The sequence below is a fragment of the Triturus cristatus genome, chromosome 1_1 (genome assembly GCF_964204655.1).
Source record: "Triturus cristatus chromosome 1_1, aTriCri1.1, whole genome shotgun sequence".
NCBI lineage: Eukaryota > Metazoa > Chordata > Amphibia > Caudata > Salamandridae > Triturus > Triturus cristatus.
Window position 1 is genome coordinate 866,091,851 of NC_140579.1, and position 20,830 is coordinate 866,112,680.

A 20,830-nucleotide genomic window follows, 5' to 3' on the forward strand; every position below is an offset into this window, starting at 1 on the left:
TATAATACTTTATACGGTCGATAATAGTTGGTATCCCCAGTGTTTCTCGGGTTAGAAGTTACCAGGATTCAATTTGGCTGCACCTTATGTTGGATGCAGGAGCAAGGTATTTCTATACCAAATAGCACCCTTCCTTTTGCTTTCCAACATCATTTACTATGGGGATACCAAATATTATGGCTCACGCATTGCCGTAATATCCCATATCCCCTATGTTTCATGGGTTACACTTGAGCAATTGAAAAGTTGACATTGCCTTTTGTTTGTTAGCAGACTACAGTATCTTTTCACATTTTGTACATCAGTCCACAAGATTTTGCATCCGTACCCTTAAGGGATACCAACTATAAATGCCTGTACGGCCTATAATATTTGATATCCCCATTGTTTCTTGGGTTAGAATTACCAGCAAATAACACCCTTCTGTTTGCTTTCCAATATAATTTACTAAGGGGATACCAAATATTATGGCTCTCGCATTGCCATAATATCTCGTATCCCCTATGTTTCATGGTTTACCCTTTAGCCATTGACCAATTGAGTTTGCATTTTATTTGATAGCAGACTACAGTATCTTTTCACATTTTGTACTTCATTCCACAAGATTTTGCATCTGGTATACTTAGGGGACACCAAATATAATAGCCTATACGGCCTATAAAATTTTGGTATCCCCAGCGTTTCTCGGGTTACAAGTTACCAGGATTCAATTTGACATCAACTTATGTTGGATGGAGGAGCACAGTATAGCTATACCAAATAGCACCGTTCCTTTTGCTTTCCATCATCATTTACTATGGGGATACCAAATATTATGGTTCATGCATTGTTGTAATATCTTGTATGCCCTATGTTTCATGGGTTACATTTTGAGCCATTGAATAGTTGAAATTGCCTTTTGTTTGATAGCAGACTACAGTATCTTTTCATATTTTGTACATCATTCCACAAGATTTTGCATTCGCACCCTTAGGGGATACCAACTAATAATAGCCTATACAGACTATAATATTTGGTATCCCCAGTGTTTCAAGGTTTAGAAGTTACCAGGATTAAATTTGCCTTTGCCTTATGTTGGATGGGGGAGGACAGTATTCCTATACCAAAGAGCACCCTTCCTTTTGCTATCCAACATCAGTTACTAAGGGCATACCAAATATTATGGCTCACACATTGCCATAATATCTCGTATCCCCTATGTTTCATGGTTTACCCATGAGCCATTGAATAGTTGAGATTGCCTTTTGTTTGATAGCAGACTACGGTATCTTTTCACATTTTGTACATCATTCCACGAGAGTTTGCATACGTACCCTTAGGGGATACCAACTATAATAGCCTATACGGCCTGTAATATTTGGTATCCGCGTTGTTTCTTGAGTTAGAATTACCAGGATTCAATCTGACTTTGCCTTATGCTAGATGTGATAGCACAGTATTTCTATACAAAATAGCACCCTTCCTTTTGCTTTACAACATCATTTACTATGGGGATACCAAATATTATGGCTCATGCATTGCTGTAATATCTCGTATCCCCTATGTTTCCTTTGTTACCCTTCACCCATTGACCAGTTGAAATTGCCTTTTGTTTGCTAGCAGACTACAGTATCTTTTCACATTTTGTACATCATTCCACAAGATTTTGCATCCGGTATCCTTAGGGGATACTCAATATAATAGACTATACGGCCTATAATATTTGGTATCCCCAGCGTTTCTCGGGTTAGAAGTTACTAGGGTTCAATTTGACATCGCCTTATGCTAGATGTGATAGCACAGTATTTCTATACAAAATAGCACCCTTCCTTTTGCTTTACAACATCATTTACTATGGAGATACAAAATATTATGGCTCTTTCATTGGTGTAATATCTCGTATCCCCTATGTTTCATTTGTTACCCGTTGCCCATTGACCAGTTGAAATTGCCTTTTGTTTGATAGCAGACTACAGTATATTTCCATATTTTGTACTTCGTTCCACAAGATTTTGCAACCGTACTGTAAGGGGATAACCACTATAATAGCCTATACGGCCTATAATATTTGGTAAACCCAGTGTTTCTCGGGTTAGAAGTTACCAGGCTTCAATTTGACATCGCCTAATGTTGGATGGGGGAGCACAGTATTCCTGTACCAAATAGCACCCTTCCTTTTGCTTTTCAACATAATTTACTATGGGGATAACACATAATGTACATCATGCATTGCTGTAATATCTTGTATCCCCTATGATTCATGGGTTACCCTTTAGCCATTGACTAGTTGAAGTTGCCATTTGTTTGATAGCAGACTACAGTGTCTTTTCACATCTTGTACATCATTCCATACGATTTTGCATCCGGAACCTTTGGGGGATACCAAATATAACAGCCTGTATTGACTATAATATTTGGTATCCCCAGCGTTTCTTGGGTTAGAAGTTACCAGGGTTGAATTTGACATCGCCTTATGTTGGATGGAGGAGCACAGTATTTTTATACCAAATAGCACCCTTCCTTTTGCTTCCCAACCTCATTTACAATGGGGATACCAAATGTTATGGCTTACGCATTGCTGTAATATCTTGTATCCCCTATGTTTATTTGGTTACCCTTTCGCCAGTGACCAGTTGATATTTCCTTTTATTTGAAAGCAGACTACAGTATATGTTCACATTTTGTACATCATTCCACAAGATTTTGCATCTGGTACCCTTAGGGGATACCAAATATAATAGCCTACACGGTCTATAATATTTGGTATCCCCAGTGTTTCTCGGGTTAGAAGTTACCATGGTTCAATTTGACATCGCCTTATGTTGGATGGGGGAGCACAGTATTTCTGTACCAAATAGCACCCTTCCTTTTGCTTTTCAACATAATTTACAATGGGAAAACCAAATATTGTGCCTCATGCATTGCTGTAATATTTTGTATCCCCTAGGTTTCATGGGTTGCCCTTGCGCCATTGACTAGTTGAAATTGCCTTTGCTTGATATCAGACTACAGTATCTTTTCACATTTTGTACATCATTCGACACGATTTTGCATATGGTACCTTTAAAGGGATACCAAATATATTTGCCTGTATGGCCTAAAATATTTGGTATCCCCAGAGTTTCTTGGGTTAGAAATTTCCAGCGTTCAATTTGGCATCAACCTATGTTGGATGGAGGAGCACAGTATTTGTGTACCAAATATCATCCTTCCTTTTGCTTTCCAAAATCATTGACTATGGGGATTCCAAAAATTATGGCTCATGCATTTCTGTAATATCTTGTATCCCCTATGTTTCATGGGTTACCCTTTACCCATTGACCAGTTGAAATTGCCTTTTATTTGAAAGCAGACTAGAGTATCTTTTCACATTTTATATATTACTCTACAAGATTTTGCATCCGGTACCTTTAGGGGGTACCAAATATTATAGCCTATACGGCCTATAATATTTGGTATCCCCAGCGTTTCTCGGGTTAGAAGTTGCCAGGATTCATTCTGACATCGCCTTATGTTGGACGGAGGAGCACAGTATTTCTATACCAAATAGCACCCTTCCTTTTGCATTCCAACATAATTTACTAAGGGGATACCAAATAATATGGCTCATGCATTGACATAATATCTTGTATCCCCTATGTTTCGTGGGGTACCCTTTAGCCATTGACCAATTGAATTCGCCTTTTATTTGATAGCAGACTACTGTATCTTTTCACATTTTGTTCATCATTCCACAAGATTTTACATCCGGTACCCTTAGGGGATACCAAATATAATAGCCTAAAGGGCCTATAATATTTGGTATGCCCAGAGTTTCTCGGGTTACAAGGTACCAGGATTCAATTTGACATCGACTTATGTTGGATGGAGGAGCACAGTATAGCTATACCAAATAGCACCGTTCCTTTTGCTTTCCATCATCATTTACTATGGGGATACGAAATATTATGGCTCATGCATTGTTGTAATATCTTGTATGCCCTATGTTTCATGGGTTACATTTTGAGCCATTGAATAGTTGAAATTGCCTTTTGTTTGATAGCAGACTACAGTATCTTTTCATATTTTGTACATCATTCCACAAGATTTTGCATTCGCACCCTTAGGTGATACCAACTAATAATAGCCTATACAGACTATAATATTTGGTATCCCCAGTGTTTCAAGGTTTAGAAGTTACCAGGATTAAATTTGACTTTGCCTTATGTTGGATGGGGGAGGACAGTATTCCTATACCAAAGAGCACCCTTCCTTTTGCTATCCAACATCATTTACTAAGGGCATACCAAATATTATGGCTCACACATTGCCATAATATCTCGTATCTCCTATGTTTCATGCGTTACCCATGAGCCATTGAATAGTTGAGATTGCCTTTTGTTTGATAGCAGACTACAGTATCTTTTCACATTTTGTACATCATTCCACGAGAGTTTGCATACGTACCCTTAGGGGATACCAACTATAATAGCCTATACGGCCTGTAATATTTGGTATCCACATTGTTTCTTGAGTTGGAATTACCAGGATTCAATCTGACTTTGCCTTATGTTAGATGTGGTAGCACAGTATTTCTATACAAAATAGCACCCTTCCTTTTGCTTTACAACATCATTTACTATGGGGATACCAAATATTATGGCTCATGCATTGCTGTAATATCTCGTATCCCCTATGTTTCCTTTGTTGCCCTTCACCCATTGACCAGTGGAAATTGCCTTTTGTTTGATAGCAGACTACAGTATATTTCCACATTTTGAACTTCGTTCCACAAGATTTTGCAACCGTACTGTAAGGGGATATTCACTATAATAGCCTATACGGCCTATAATATTTGGTAAACCCAGTGTTTCTCGGGTTAGAAGTTACCAGGCTTCAATTTGACATCGCCTAATGTTGGTTGGGGGAGGACAGTATTCCTGTACCAAATAGCACCCTTCCTTTTGCTTTTCAACATAATTTACTATGGGGATAACACATAATGTACCTCATGCATTGCTGTAATATCTTGTATCCCCTATGATTCATGGGTTACCCTTTAGCCATCGACTAGTTGAAATTGCCATTTGTTTGATAGCAGACTACAGTGTCTTTTCACATTTTGTACATCATTCCATACGATTTTGCATCCGGTACCTTTAGAGGCTACCAAATAATAACTTGTATTGCCTATAATATTTGGTATCCCCAGCGTTTCTTGGGTTAGAAGTTACCAGGGTTGAATTTGACATCGCCTTATGTTGGATGGAGGAGCACAGTATTTGTATACCAAATAGCACCCTTCCTTTTGCTTCCTAACCTCATTTACAATGGGGATACCAAATGTAATGGCTTACGCATTGCTGTAATATCTTGTATCCCCTATGTTTATTTGGTTACCCTTTCGCCAGTGACCAGTTGATATTTCCTTTTATTTGAAAGCAGACTACAGTATATGTTCACATTTTGTACATCATTCCACAAGATTTTGCATCTGGTACCCTTAGGGGATACCAAATATAATAGCCTACACGGTCTATAATATTTAGTATCCCCAGTGTTTCTCGGGTTAGAAGTTACCATGGTTCAATTTGACATCGCCTGATGTTGGATGGGGGAGCACAGTATTTCTGTACCAAGTAGCACCCTTCCTTTTGCTTTTCAACATAATTTACAATGGGAAAACCAAATATTGTGCCTCATGCATTGCTGTAATATTTTGTATCCCCTATGTTTCATGGGTTGCCCTTGCGCCATTGACTAGTTGAAATTGCCTTTGTTTGATGGCAGACTACAGTATCTTTTCACATTTTGTACATCATTCGACACGATTTTGCATACGGTACCTTTAAAGGGATATCAAATATAATTGCCTGTATGGCCTCAAATATTTGGTATCCCCAGAGTTTCTTGGGTTAGAAATTTCCAGCGTTCAATTTGGCATCAACCTATGTTGGATGGAGGAGCACAGTATTTGTGTACCAAATATCATCCTTCCTTTTGCTTTCCAAAATCATTTACTATGGGGATACCAAATATTATGGCTCATGCATTTCTGTAATATCTTGTATCCCCTATGTTTCATGGGTTACCCTTTACCCATTGACCAGTTGAAATTGCCTTTTATTTGAAAGCAGACTAGAGTATCTTTTCACATTTTATATATTACTCTACAAGATTTTGCATCCAGTACCTTTAGGGGGTACCAAATATTATAGCCTATACGGCATATAATATTTGGTATCCCCACTGTTTCTCTGGTTAGAAGTTACCAGGATTCAATTTGACATCGCCTTATGTTGGATGCGGGAGCACAGTATTTCTATACCAAATAGCACTCTGCCTTTCGCTTTCCAACATCATTTACTAAGGGGATATCAAATATTATGGCTCATGCATTGCTGTAATCTCTCGTATCCCCTATGTTCCATGAGTTACCCTTTAGCCATTGACTAGTTGAAATTTCCTTTTATTTGTTAGCAGACTACATTAGCTTTCCACATATTTTACATCATTCCACAAGTCTTTACAACTGGTTCCCCTAGGGGATACCAAATACAATGGACTTTACCGCCTATAACATTTGGTATCCTCTGTGTTCCTCGGATTAGAATTTACCAGGATACAATTTGACATGGTCTTATATTGGACGGGTGAGCACAATATTTATATGCCAAATAGAACCCTTCCTTTTGCTTTCCAACATTGGTTACTATGGGGATACCAAATATTATGGCTCACGTATTGCTGTAATATCTTGTATCCCCCTACATTTCATTATGTTGGATGGGTGGGCACAATATTTCTATGCCAAATATCACCCTCCCTTTTGCTTTCCAACATTGTTTACTATGGGGGTACCACATATTATGCTCACACATTGCTGTTATATCTCATATCCCCTATGTTTCATGGGCTACCCTTTAGACATTCACCAGTTGAAGTTGCATCTTATTTGATAGCAGACTAAATTAGCTTTTCACTTTTTTTACATCATTCCAGAAGACTTTACAACCGGTACCCTTAGGGGATACCAAATACAATGGCCTTTGCCGCCTATAATATTTGGTATCCCATGTGTTTCTCTGGTTAGAATGTACCAGGATACAATTTGACATGGTCTTATGTTGGGAGGGTAAGCACAGTATTTCTATGGCAAATAGCACCCTTCCTTTTGCTTTCCATCATCATTTACTATGGGGATACCAAATATTATGGCTCACACATTGCTGATATATCTGGTATCCCCTACATTCCATGGGCTACCATTCAGCCAGTTGAGGTTGACATTTATTTGATAGGAGACTACAGTAGATTTTCACATTTTATACATCATTCCACAACATTTTACATCTGGTTCCATTGGGGGTACCATATATAATGGGCTATACCAGCTATAATATGTGGTATCCCCTGTGGTTCCTCGGGTTAGAACTTACCAGGATTCAATTTGACATGGTCTCATGTTGAATGGGCGAGCACAATGTTTCTATACCAAATATCACCCTTCCATTTGCTTTCCAACATCGGTTACTATGGGGATACCAAATATTATGACTCACGCATTGCTGTAATATCTCGTGTCCCGTATCCCCTACTTTTCGTGGGCTACCCATTAAACATTCACCAGTTGAAGTTGTATTTTATTAGTTAGCAGACCACATTAGCTTTTCAAATTTTTTACATCATTCCACAAGATTTTAAAACCGGTTCCCTTAGGGGATACCAAATACAATGGCCATTACCGCCGATAATATTTGGTATCCCCTGTGTTACTCAGGTTGGAACTTACCAGGGTTTAATTTGACATGGTCATATGTTGGATGGGTGAGCACAGTATTCCTGTGTCAAATATCACCTTTCCTTTTGCTTTACAACATCGTTTACTATGGGGATACCTAATAATATGGCTCACGCATTGCTGTAATATCGCGTATCCCCTATGTTTCTTGGGTTACCCTTTACCCATTGACCAGTTAAAATTGCCTTTTATTTGATAGCAGATTACAGTACCTTTTTATATTTTGTACATCATTCCACAAGATTTTACAGGGGATACCATATATAAATGGCCTTCACCGTTAGAAGTTACCAGGATTCAATTTGATATAATCTGATGTTGGATGGGTGAGCACAGTATTGTTCTGCCAACTGGCACCCTTTTCCAACACCTTTTACTATTGGAATACCACATATTACAGCTCTTGTGTTGCTGTAATATCGTGTATCCCCTACTTTCCAAGGGTTAGCTTTTAGCGATTAAGCAACTGGAGTTGCCTTTTATTTGATACCAGATTGCAGTCTCTTTTTGTAATTTTGATTTCATTCCACAATCCTTCACATCCACGTCCTTTGGAGGATACCAAATATAGTGGCCCAAAGGCACTATAATATTTGATTTCCCCTATGTTTCGCTGGTTAGAGCTTATCAGGATTCATTTTGACCTGGTCTTCTGTTGGCTGGGTGAGCACAGTGTTTTTCTGCAAACTGTCACCCTTCCCTTACTATGGGGATACCAAATATTACGGCTTATGCAAGGCTATAATATCTTGTATTACCTACTTTTCATTGCTTACCCTTTAGCTATTGAGCAACAGAAAATGCCTTGTAATTGATAGCCAATCACACTATCCTTTCGCATTGTTGATTTCTTTCCACAAATTTTCACATAAGGTTCTTTTTGGGATAGCAAATATAAGGCCCCATACAGGCTATAATATTTAGTATCCCCTATGTTTCGCGGGTTCAAACTTACTGGGATTCAATTTGACAAGGACTTATGTTGACTGGGGGAGCACAGTATTGTTCTGACAACTGGCACCCTTTCTTGAGTTTTCCAATACCTTTTAATATGGGGATACCACATATTACCGCTCATGTGTTGCTGTAATATCTCGTATCTCCTACTTTTCATGGGTTACTCTTTAGCCATTGACCAACTAAAGTTGCCTTTTATTTGATAGCAGGATATAGTATTTTTTGCAATTCTTTGATAACATTCCACAAGCTTTCACATTCAGTTTCTTTGAGGGGGCGTGGCGGACACCACATGCAGGTCCAGCATTGCATTGCACTCACCTGCAGCCCGAACCTGACAGAGACGGATGTGATGGTGCACTGTCTAGAACCTGCTGGAACATCCACTTGCCGTTGATACCAATGCTGCCATGATTTTGAAGCCCAAATCTGCTAAAAACCCCAAAGGCATTAGGGTGTCAGCTGGCTCTTCCGCTCCTCCTGATAATGGAGTTGAATAGATATTGCATGCAATTCTGGACACATAAACCGCACTGAAAACCAAGATCAATGCAGTCTACTTGGATGTGAACCTGCTTTGTTCAGATCACAGGAAACTGGTGTGCCATGTGGATAATGCTGAATCCACATTAAACACGATGTGACACACATAGCAGGAATTCCAAACCCAACTAAAGGATATGAGGGCAGAGGTGACCTTTCTACATTGGAGGATGCAGAGGGCTGCTGCTTGAGGCATAACACGGTTCACTTCTTGGGATTTCTGGAGTGCTTGGAGGATCTGAGTATGGAACGCATCCTTGAACTGTGGCTGATGACCAAAGTGCTGACAGGCAATGTACCCACATTCTTCTCTGTGTAGAAAGCACATTGTCTACTTGGGAGGGTGCCGCCACCAGGGGCCCAGCTGAGTCTTGTAATTGCGAAATTACTTAATTATAGGGACAGAGACTTGATTCTGCAATTGTTTGGATGAAAGGTCCCTGGCACTTCGAGGGTAACAGCATCACTGCATACCCAGATTTTACTGTGGAGGTGCAGCATCTTTGCCACTCATATGGTCAAGCAATGCTTCTGGGTGCTAGCCTTAAAGTATGCTCTTCTGTATCCTGCTAAATTTAAGGTGATGGACGATGAGTGAACCACTTCTTTCTTGACTCCTGGAGATGCATAAACCTGATTACATGGTAAGGAGAATTGCAAAGCCTACATCAGATGACCGGAACGCTCGTAAATGGCTGATGTCGCAACCGAGGCCTAGGAGGAGCGGGGAACCCAGAGCTCCCCCTTCACAGCTGAGGCAGCCAGGGAGTGAGCACAGGCAGGGGAAGTGGTGCTGCACTATGGCCAGAACTCTTTTGAGGCATTGCGGTCAGACCTTGCCTCTGACAGTCGGATACTACTGGCTCCATAGCCTCTGCTGGGGAGGACTCCCAGGACCCTGAGTTGACGCTATGGCTGGTGGATGATCTACTATGAGGGGTGGGGGTCTGTTCTTTGCTGTGTGATAAGTGGTGTGGACTGCTCACTGGTGACTATTAGAGACAAATTGGGGCCTCATGAGAAAAGGTTGGATGGCCAGATCATTGGAGAGGGCCGGTGTGTCCATGAGACCTGACCTCTCCAAACAGGGCATGTATTGTATTACACATTTGTCTTTGGTTGTTGTTCATTCGTTGGATGGTCATGGCTGGTCAATCAGAGGAGTCCTGGTCAGGGACGTGGGGTTACAAATCTTGTGATTTCTTTTGACACACAGATGAAGTATCCTGCATATAATTCTGTGGCATGGCCCTGTACGGCACTGGTCTCTTGATTGTAGATGGGGTGTTTGGGGGGACCCACACACTGGAGTGTGGGGCATGGGAATCACGGAATGCGATGCAGCACTACTTACCACCATACCCAATGGACACACCTACAGGCTACACTACCCCACACTATAACTTGCTAACATGGAACGTGAAGGGCATGACCACAACCACAAACAGGTACTGGGTTCATACATATCTTAAGCACCGCTGCACACACATAGCTTTGTTGCAAGAGATGCATTTGACACAGGCAGAGTTACAAATGTACATGCAAATTGAAGTGGCCAAGTCTATGGCACTACGACACTGGACTGCCCTGGGAGTCCCATTTGTGAAAGCCATACACAGAGCTGACACTGAGGGTAGATACATGATGGTGAAGGGACATATGGATGGTGCCCCCCTCATGCTGGGGGTTGTTTATGCCCCAGCAGTAATCACTCTACTGTTTTTAGGCCTCTTCACCCCAGCTCTTTTCTGGGACTCACACAATCACAGCATAACTTGCAGAGACTTTAATTGTGTTCCGGATGATGTCTGGGACTGCTCCAGCCATCCGCTGAATGGTGCTATGTGTATCAGGGTGCCACAATACTTTCTGGACTGGATGGTTAACAATAGCATGTTCGATATGTGGCACTTTCACCATCCAGACACCAGTGACTTCTTGTTTTATTGCCTGGTCCATGACCTCCAAACCAAGCATGCTCTTTTTCTCTGCAATGAACCATTGGGCACGCAGATAACTATGATGGAGTCTTTGGCGTGTACCCTCTCATATCACTGCTCTCTACTTTTGACATTTCTGATTGCTGGTCTTATGGGACATTTCAATACCTTACATAACACTTTATTATCAGCAGCACAACGAATCATGTTCTTGCAATAACAAATTGCACATTTTACACTACAACTTTGTAAGAAAACGCCTCTTTTTGGATGTGGATGATCACCCCATTTGTTTTGGACTGATGCTGCTGGTAATTTGACTCTGTGCACAGGGATTCTGCTAGTCAGGCCCTGTTGCTTGTACTCTGATGCCTAAAACAAATAGGGCATAATTTATGATGTTTTACCGTAGGGCAGCGCTGCAGGCCTTTGTGCTGCACTACCCTATGGTAAAAGGAAAGGGCAGGAATGTACCGTATCTATCAGATATGGTGCATTCCTTTCTTTTTCCCCTGCGCTGGCGCACAATGGGCTGCCATGCGCGAACGCAGGCACCTTTGCACTATGGTGATTACTTCTGTGCAGGAAGGCAAACCTTCCTGCACAGAAACCATCAGAAGAGGCTTTTTCCTCTTTCTATGTGTGCTGCAGAATGCAGCACACATAGAAAAAGGAAAAACTAGGAGAAATAACGATATTTCTCCTTGTTGTACCTCCCTACGTTTTTGGCGCTGCCTATGATTTAAGACTTCATTAAATTTGGAGCAGTATCCAGAAGCCATGGATGTTGCTGGAAGGCCTCCAGCAACACCCATTGCACACCCCTTTAATGCAGAAAACTGAGTTAAAGGGAGCCATATTTATGAGGCAGCATTAAGCCAAAAAAAGTGGCTTAGTGCTGCCACGTAAATATGGAGAAGGCTCCTGTGCCATGGGAACATCACAAAATGTGACGTTCCGGCGGCGCAAGGGGCCTCATAAATGAGGCCCGTAGTATTTAGCTATTTTCCTAATTGGCATATTTAACTTACCTACAAGTCCCTAGTATAAGGTACAAAATGCATCCAAGACCTGTAAATTAAATGTCCCTAACGGACTGCATCTCCCATTATCCCAACCACTACAGTGGCCGTGCAAGCATGACTCCTGGCCTCCCATTGTATTCTGGCTAAGCAGTTTTAAAACTGCAAATTCGACATATCACAATAACCCATTTCGACAGGCCTAAACCTTCTTTTTAAATATTAATAAATCACCCGTAATTAGGCCTTCAGCCCAAAAGGCAGGGTAGGTATTTAAAAGTAAGATTTAAACATTTAATGTAAAACATATCTTTACAGTCAATAGGCCCCAAATGCTATTTTCACTCTAGCAGATTTAGATGTTCCATAGGAAATGATTCGGATACAGTATTACATGTAATATTAATAATTTGTTCAGCTAGGAAACACCTATAAATATAATACTTGGACTTATAAGACAATGTGTTACAAACTCAATTCACTGGAAAAATTAAATTTTAGAAAGTTACTTTTTCCCCGCATAAAGCTTCAGAAGGCCCGTTTGCACAGTGCCAACTGTCACTGAGGAGCGGAATAGCTATCTTAATGAGGTGTGAACTTGCTCCCAGAGCTGGTACAAGGGTCTTGGGTGTGGTAAGGTGTTCTCTTCCTTCAGCAGGATGACCATATGAGCACTGCCCAGGAATTTGATTAACTCAAAGAGGCCTATCCTGCCACAGGCAAATATTAGCTCACACTTTGGCAGGGTCCTTCTTTGTGGTTTGTGGTTTGAAGAGGGGGGCAATGTGGGATTGCTTGCTTAAGGGCACAAATGAATTGCTGAAAAAGTGTGTAGGGCTACCCCTACGAACCAATTTGTAAAAAACAGAAGTGCCAGGGCTCTCGTCCGCTTCATGCAGCCCATTTCTCCTGTTAGCTCGGCCTTACGCAGAAGCAACAAACCCTGCAAGTGGGGAGGGGATGTGGTATATTGGCCGGAGCTGCCGACTTTGGAGCTGGGGAACCAGATTCAAGTCTTGGCGTCGGCTCAACATCCTGCGATTGTGGGCGACTCACTTAATCTCCCCGTATCCACCAAAAATTAATGTGTCCTTAACTGGTGCCCAGGCGCTGGTGTTGATGATAAAGTGCTGGTGCTGTGCACCGGAAACCACTGGTTCAAATTAGGCACTGCTAGGAACATTTTCCCTATTGGTTAAGGATGGCTCCAGGGGTCACCCTTACCCACTGGCTAGTGGCAGGCATAAATATGACACCCAAGGAAACCCTCTTAGAAACACTGTGAAAGACAGAAGAAGGACTGAACTGGTTCTTGAAACCTGTTGGGGGACCTGAAAGGCTGGACCTGCTCCCACTTGTACCCAGAACAAAGAAAGGGACTCCAATCATCAGTTGGCTGACCTCCTAATAAGCTACAGGGACAAAACAAGCTACTGGAAGGCCTTTTCCTGAAGATCCCAGCTGACTACTCCCAACTGGACCTGCCCTGGACCCATCTGGTAGCTCCTGCCAGAGTGAGTCTTGCCCCCTCAAGTGCTGTTCCTTAGTTTCTGGGACCCTTGGCAGTGTCAAAGTGTATTCTGCCTAACATACTGAGAAACCTTGGACTATATGCTACAAGTACCTTTGGAGGACAAACCTGCCAAGTCAATCTAAAAAAGGTGAATTGCCGCTGGGCCAAAGATTCAGGTTGCTCCAACTCAGACCTTTTCTGGAGCAGCAAATCCATGCCAACCCCAGGTCATGGGAAGGTTATCTGGCATTATTAGATGCGGTGGACTACCATCCACTCCAACTAATAATACACTTTCTCACAACCCTACTGAGCAATGCAAAAGCATTCTTGCTAATTGCTTTATCTCAGCACTCCCTTGCAGTATTGAATAGTATTTCCATTTTTACTCTGCATTTTAAAAATGTATACTGAGAGCATCACAGCACTGGTATTAATCTTAGAAACAAGTATGATTTTTCTTTTAATAACAATTTATAAATTCATTCCTTGTTGTTTCAGCTAATTTTCTGCTGCTTCTTTCATAACTGACTAGTCATTGCACTTTTTCTGATTACCTCTTCCTTTAATTTGCCCTTTGCATTAACCGCTGTCTTAATGGACCTGTGCTGCATGATGATTCTTACCTGCCTGTGACTTAAGTTAAGCTTAGTTACCCTCTCTCAATGTCCTGGGGCTTCGCTTCTGGGCTCCAATCACATACAGTGCTTATCTGTGCCATGAACTGTGTAAATGTATTACTGAGTAAAAACATATCTATATAATATTTGTGTTGAGAGAATACCGATTTGTCTGTAATGTGCCCTTTTTCTAAAGACTACTAAGAAGTGGTTCCCAGATGGTCCTGAGCCAATATCCAGTACCTATCCTTAACCTGGGTCTCCAGTGTCTTTTCTTTCTCCCATTTTTTCACTGGTACCTATTTGAGACATTTACTCATACCATATTTCAGACAGAAATGGTGGGCTAGTGGGATTCTCTGAGGGCCTAATAAAAAGATAGGACAGGCTTATCTTTTTATATGCAGAGTTCACTTTACGACTGCAGATTCTCCCCAGTCAGAAAGTTACTATAAAATCATCGTTTTTAAATACAAAAAGAGTACATACACACAAAAGTGTAATTTAACCTTTGCGAATTAGGCCCTCAGTTTCTTTGATCATCATAAACTTTCTCAAGGTATCAACAGCTCCCAAATCTTATTGGTGGGCAACACATTACTGCTCAATTTGATGTGGAAAGGACTGATGCATCATCTGACTTAAACTTGACAGTTTCCATAAAGGCTAGTTCATTGTCAGAAAAATGGTCGGCATAGCTGTAGTAATAGCCTCAGTGTAAGAAACTGGACTATTATTTGAGGTGTTTTACTACCAACCTCAAGAAATTGTCACGGGGCGTGGCTAGCGGCCAACAGGAATGGTTGCTCCTTGAAACAGCTCCGCAGCCCTCGCCTAGAACATCTGGCAAATATCCGCTTACAGCACGACAGATTCCCCCTGTTCCAGGGGAACCGCTATCTGAACCAGTCTGGAAGATAATAGCTGAATAACGACAAGATTCCTCGGCTGATGTACGGCGGAAACGACCTCCGGCGGAGCGACCAGGAGCCTCCCAAGATGGCGATCGGCTTCTGCTAGGTAGAGAAGATTGCTGCCTCCTCGCTGGCAACGAAGCGACGCCAGCCCACGGCCGCTGTGCGAGCACGGGGCCTTGCTGCTCCGGTGCTGAGCAGACGCCGATCCATCACCACCGGAGCCAGAGGTGAGAGTGACCGGGGAGGGCCGCGCAGGCACGGTGGAGATCGGCTGCCCCGTGGCGCAAGTTCCCCGGCTTAGAGACCCTCCCGCTGCAACGCCATATACTCCGGAAGAGGGGAAACATTATAGAGGCCCCCCCCCCCGGGCGCGAACTGCATAACGCCCTCATTGCTCCTAGCGGGGCGGAAAGCGACGCACTACCCACCCTGCTGCCGGTAACTGCCTGCCTGAAGAGGTGCGGCCCTCTACCAAATTGAGGCCCTGGCTCCAGGCCTACTCGGCTCACCACTGGGACGGCTGCCCTGCACACAGAAGCTTTACTATATGAATAACAAGGGGACCCGTTCGGGTAGCTTAGGACCTCGGGTGATTACTTATTTTTAACAAACAACGGTCCTTAGCTTAAGGATAGATAACGAAAAACATTTCAACATAGACTGCAATGAGAGCTATGGACAGTCTTCCAGTGTCCAGCCGGACAGAGGAATATTTATTTAGAGTAATGCAAAAAGATTTAGACATGGTAAAGACAACAAAGCAGGTGAGACAAGGGCACAATCCTGTATCGAGCTTGACAAAAGGAAAAATGAAAAAGAAACAAAATAGCAGGCAAAGACTTCAGGAGCAAGTGGTGGCTTACAATATATTACAATCGAAAGTAAGCTCTAGCCAACAGTAACCACAATATAGTTTACACAATGGATAGATTGCGGTACTGTTAGAAAAGTCGACGTTTAGATCCCTAGCTCCTAATGCAATGGGAGCATCCTCAGGACAAAACAATACACAATTGCCTGATTTAATCTCGACGCCTGTGGGATTGAAACAGGAGGGAAAAAGGGAGAGAGAAGAAAACATAGTAAGGTCCAACAATTAATTCTAAGGTAGTGAGTCAGCATCAATACACATTGTGGAGTCTGGATGGTCTGTGACAAGGAAAGGGCTTTCGAAGAAAAGGTGCAACACATGCGAGAACGAATAAGTGCACAGAATGAGCAAACTGAAGAAGCCTCAAGGACAAGGTGACATTTCTTTCATAGGGCTATAAGAGGAATTCACATAGGCGGTAGGCGTGATTGTAGTTGACAAGAGTTGTGTGCAAATTGCGGACCGGTCAGATTACAAGAAAACAATGTTAAGTTTAGTCGTCACGCCATGTGAGAAATTATCGACTAAGGCATACGTGGAAGGCGCGGAGTTAAAAGAGCAAGTGAGGGTGGTGGCGCAAGTGTGGGGTATGAATGGATCAAAGTGATGTGATTGAAGAGTACGAACGGCACAGTGAAGGTGTTGTCGGCGCGAGTTTGGAAAATAACCAATAGGAATTGACGTGAATACGGGGTAAGGAGCAATTATTTGCAGGCAGCACGGGGAATGTGATGTCAGCGTGATAATAGCAGGTAAAGGCTGACCTTACGAAATAATTTGTGGTATGTCAGTCGCGGGAATAGTAACCGATGGTGATGAAATGTACCACCTGGGAGTAACGGAAAAATTAGAGTGAGCGGATGCACTGACACGCCGATTCTTACGGGGTGAAGGATTACTGAGGCGAATTACCTTTTAAGGAGAAGGATGAACATGGTCTAGGAGGAAGACAGCATGTTCGCAGGCCAAGATGGGCAGGCCGTCTGTAGAAGTAAAACGTGGATGCACAGCAGCAGGCAATGGCTGCCGGTATTTTACGGAGCTGTGGGAATCAGAGAGGACGTTAGTTAAGGGTTACCGGTGGCAAAGATTGTCCCTGGTATTTAGTGAACGATCTCCATGGCTTACCTCCGAAGAGTCTCATCAAGGTACGGGGAGGCGTCCGGTCTTGAATTAGAGCATGATAGCTGGAACTGGTTAAGGAGCCGTGCATATAGTATAAGTAGGAGCGACAGCCTATAGCATGTATGACAATAAAGGAAGGACTGCACCAACAGTGTCTGTGTCGGCGCCGGTTTGGGGGCCATTTTGGAATGGGGCGCTTGTTTGGGCAGACATTTTGGAGTGGGGAAAAGTGATTAAGGTCCAGTGCTTAATTGAAAAGAAAAAACAACGCGAGTGCAGTAATGATAATGTGCTTAGCTCTTTAGGTTGTCACGGAAACAATTCAATATATAATCTTAATTGTACATATTTACAGTTGGGTTATACGAGAGCAATTCATGCAATAAAAATTACAATTCATTTATATTTTATCAGTCTCAATGTCAGTAGAAACTGAATTAACTTTTAGTCCGATTTCTGTAATAGACCAGGGTGAGGTGCTAAAAGAAGGGTTGTGCAGCTATCTGATCTCATGCTCTTATTTTGTACATATTTTACAATTTTAGTAACACAGAAACAATTTATACCATGAAAGTGAGTAACATTGCGTTGACCATGAAAGTAGAGACTAGATTAACTTATGTCTGATTTTTCTAATGTAAACAGTGGTAGTATCTAGAGTAGGGTTGTCCAGTCCTCTGTTCTATTGAGCCCGTTACGTATTGAATCAAAGAAGATAATTGATTTGAGTTCCTCTCTGTTGAGTAATTGGGCTAAGTTGCCACCTCTTTGGGGTAATTTCAGGACTTTGAGAACTGTCCAGCGTATGTCATCTTCGCTTTGATTGGCATCAGAAAAATGGTCAACCAGGGGCGCATTTGGTGTCCTGCATCGGATGCACAGAAGCTGTCACGAAGGGGCCTGTGTCCACATCTCCCTGGCCATAAGAGACTCACCTGAGGCCATAAAGGCGAGCTGTGTGTTGTGTAGGTGGGCCCTGGACTGCGGTACTGACGGAGGAGGAAGGGGCCATCTCATAGACCTGCGAGTGCGGGCGGGGCGGTGGGGCCTACTGATATCTCTGCAATCTGGGCTGACGCTGACCTCGGGTGGGGACACTGCTTGAATGCGTCCACAAGACCCTACCTGCTGATCCACGGCGGCAGAGCTGGGTGTCGCTGCCACACCGAAACACAAGCAATAAGCGGAGGACAATCCTCATGCACGGGGGGTGCAACCCGACTTGTCTGGCTTCCCCCAACCACAGAGGGGTGTTATATGCTCTCGCCTCACTCTGTAACTTAGGGGCAGCTCCATACCACAACCCTCCCCGCACCTGTTCTGCTCGATTTTCCCGGCCTTCGTGTGAGGAAAAGTGATTGAATGTGACTTCAGTCTCTTACCATTCAAGTCTAAGGGTTAGAGTAGTGAATGGAGCCTATTTACTAGGCACTTCGACATGATCCTGTGCTCTTCCCCATAGATCAGGGCTTGCACACATAGCCTAGGGGATAGATTCGTTAGTATTAGGGATAACCTGTCCTGTAGTGAGGGTATTTCATGGAGCCGTGCTGAATTCAGGCCTGGTAGGCCTCAAACGGGAGAGACTCCATCTTTCTTTCTGCTCCGGCAGCTTGGGATGCTTCTAGGTCAAATGTAATGTTTTAGTTATGAGGTGTTATTCGCTTGGAGAGAACCGGTTCGGGCCGGCCCTTATCGAAGGATTGTATTTTTCTTCATGCCGAAGACACTACATCAGGCCGGCCGGCTGGGAACGTGTCCTTGGTACGGGGAGGTACAAGAATTTGGTGGGCGGCAGGTTACGGGCCGGAATTTTCCATGAGGAAACGCACCTCTACATTAGTGAAAGTCTGAGACAGTTACATGTTCAGTCCGTAGGCGGCATCTAGCCGTTAGCAGTAAAGCTACTACTTATTCCAGGGAAGACAGACGCCATCTTGAAGGCGGAGAAGAACCGAGAGACAGATACTCTCCTAGCAGAATAGCCAGAGAGGAGAGAGTAGCCGATAAGGAAGAGGTCCCAGTGACTCGGAGAAGGGTGAAGAGAACAGCGCATAGTGGTGCAGACATGTATCCGTGACTGCGGAGGTGTGACTTCCAGGCGAGCCGAGGCACAGACGAGAAGGGAACCTAGATGACCACTGAGTGCAGGCTACACACTACTAAGGTGATGTCGACCCTTTCTTATTAGAGTGTACAACTTAATCTTTCACTTTTCTTTACAGGTTATGTGTTATATTGTAATGTTATGTGATTGCGTATATAATGAGTAATAAAGTACCCAGTCTGTAGTGAACCAACATGTGCTGCGTGTTCTTGTATGAGAGGGTAGCCTATTCTTCTAGTCAGCTGCGGCTACATGAACAGATGTTAACCCTGATCAGGTAAGTGGTAACTGAATAAGAGAGAGAGGAGCCCCTCGAACCGGAGAACAGGCTATGCTCGAACTGGCAGTCCTTGTGTGATCTGATGAATATATTATGGTGATCATAGGATGAACTGTATGAACTGCCGTCTGGGTAGAGAGGTCTGGATTCGTATGGGATCGCGAGGCCGCCACTTGTGATACTGTCGTATGGGCAGAGAGGTCTGGATTCGTATGGGATCGCGAGGCCGCCGATTGTGCTGAGACTGCCGTCTGGGTAGAGAGGTCTGGATTCGTATGGGATCGCGAGGCCGCCACGTGTGATACTGTCGTATGGGCAGAGAGGTCTGGATTCGTATGGGATCGCGAGGCCGCCACTTGTGATACTGTCGTATGGGCAGAGAGGTCTGGATTCGTATGGGATCGCGAGGCCGCCGATTGTGCTGAGACTGCCGTCTGGGTAGAGAGGTCTGGATTCGTATGGGATCGCGAGGCCGCCACGTGTGATACTGTCGTATGGGCAGAGAGGTCTGGATTCGTATGGGATCGCGAGGCCGCCGATTGTGCTGAGACTGCCGTCTGGGTAGAGAGGTCTGGATTCGTATGGGATCGCGAGGCCGCCACGTGTGATACTGTCGTATGGGCAGAGAGGTCTGGATTCGTATAGGATCGTGAGGCCGCCGATTGTGCTGAGACTGCCGTCTGGGTAGAGAGGTCTGGATTCGTATGGGATCGCGAGGCCGCCACGTGTGATACTGTCGTATGGGCAGAGAGGTCTGGATTCGTATGGGATCGCGAGGCCGCCACTTGGGATACTGTCTTATGGGCAGAGAGGTCTGGATTCGTATGGGATCGCGAGGCCGCCACTTGGGATACTGTCTTATGGGCAGAGAGGTCTGGATTCGTATGGGATCGCGAGGCCGCCACTTGTGATACTGTCGTATGGGCAGAGAGGTCTGGATTCGTATGGGATCGCGAGGCCGCCGATTGTGCTGAGACTGCCGTCTGGGTAGAGAGGTCTGGATTCGTATGGGATCGCGAGGCCGCCACTTGGGATACTGTCGTATGGGCAGAGAGGTCTGGATTCGTATGGGATCGCGAGGCCGCCGATTGTGCTGAGACTGCCGTCTGGGTAGAGAGGTCTGGATTCGTATGGGATCGCGAGGCCGCCACTTGTGATACTGTCGTATGGGCAGAG

At 43.6% G+C, this 20,830-nt stretch overlaps 1 long non-coding RNA gene across 1 annotated transcript; it reads right to left on the reverse strand.

Annotated features, from left to right (window-relative positions):
- Nucleotides 1-16,003: 16,003 nt before the first annotated feature.
- On the reverse strand, nucleotides 16,004-17,321 carry LOC146871206 (uncharacterized). Its single transcript, XR_014959519.1, has 4 exons — nucleotides 17,271-17,321; nucleotides 17,055-17,184; nucleotides 16,907-16,971; nucleotides 16,004-16,306 (listed from the first exon to the last, which is right to left on the reverse strand). It is a non-coding gene; the product is annotated as an uncharacterized LOC146871206 (long non-coding RNA).
- Between the last annotated feature and the right edge of the window lie 3,509 nt (nucleotides 17,322-20,830).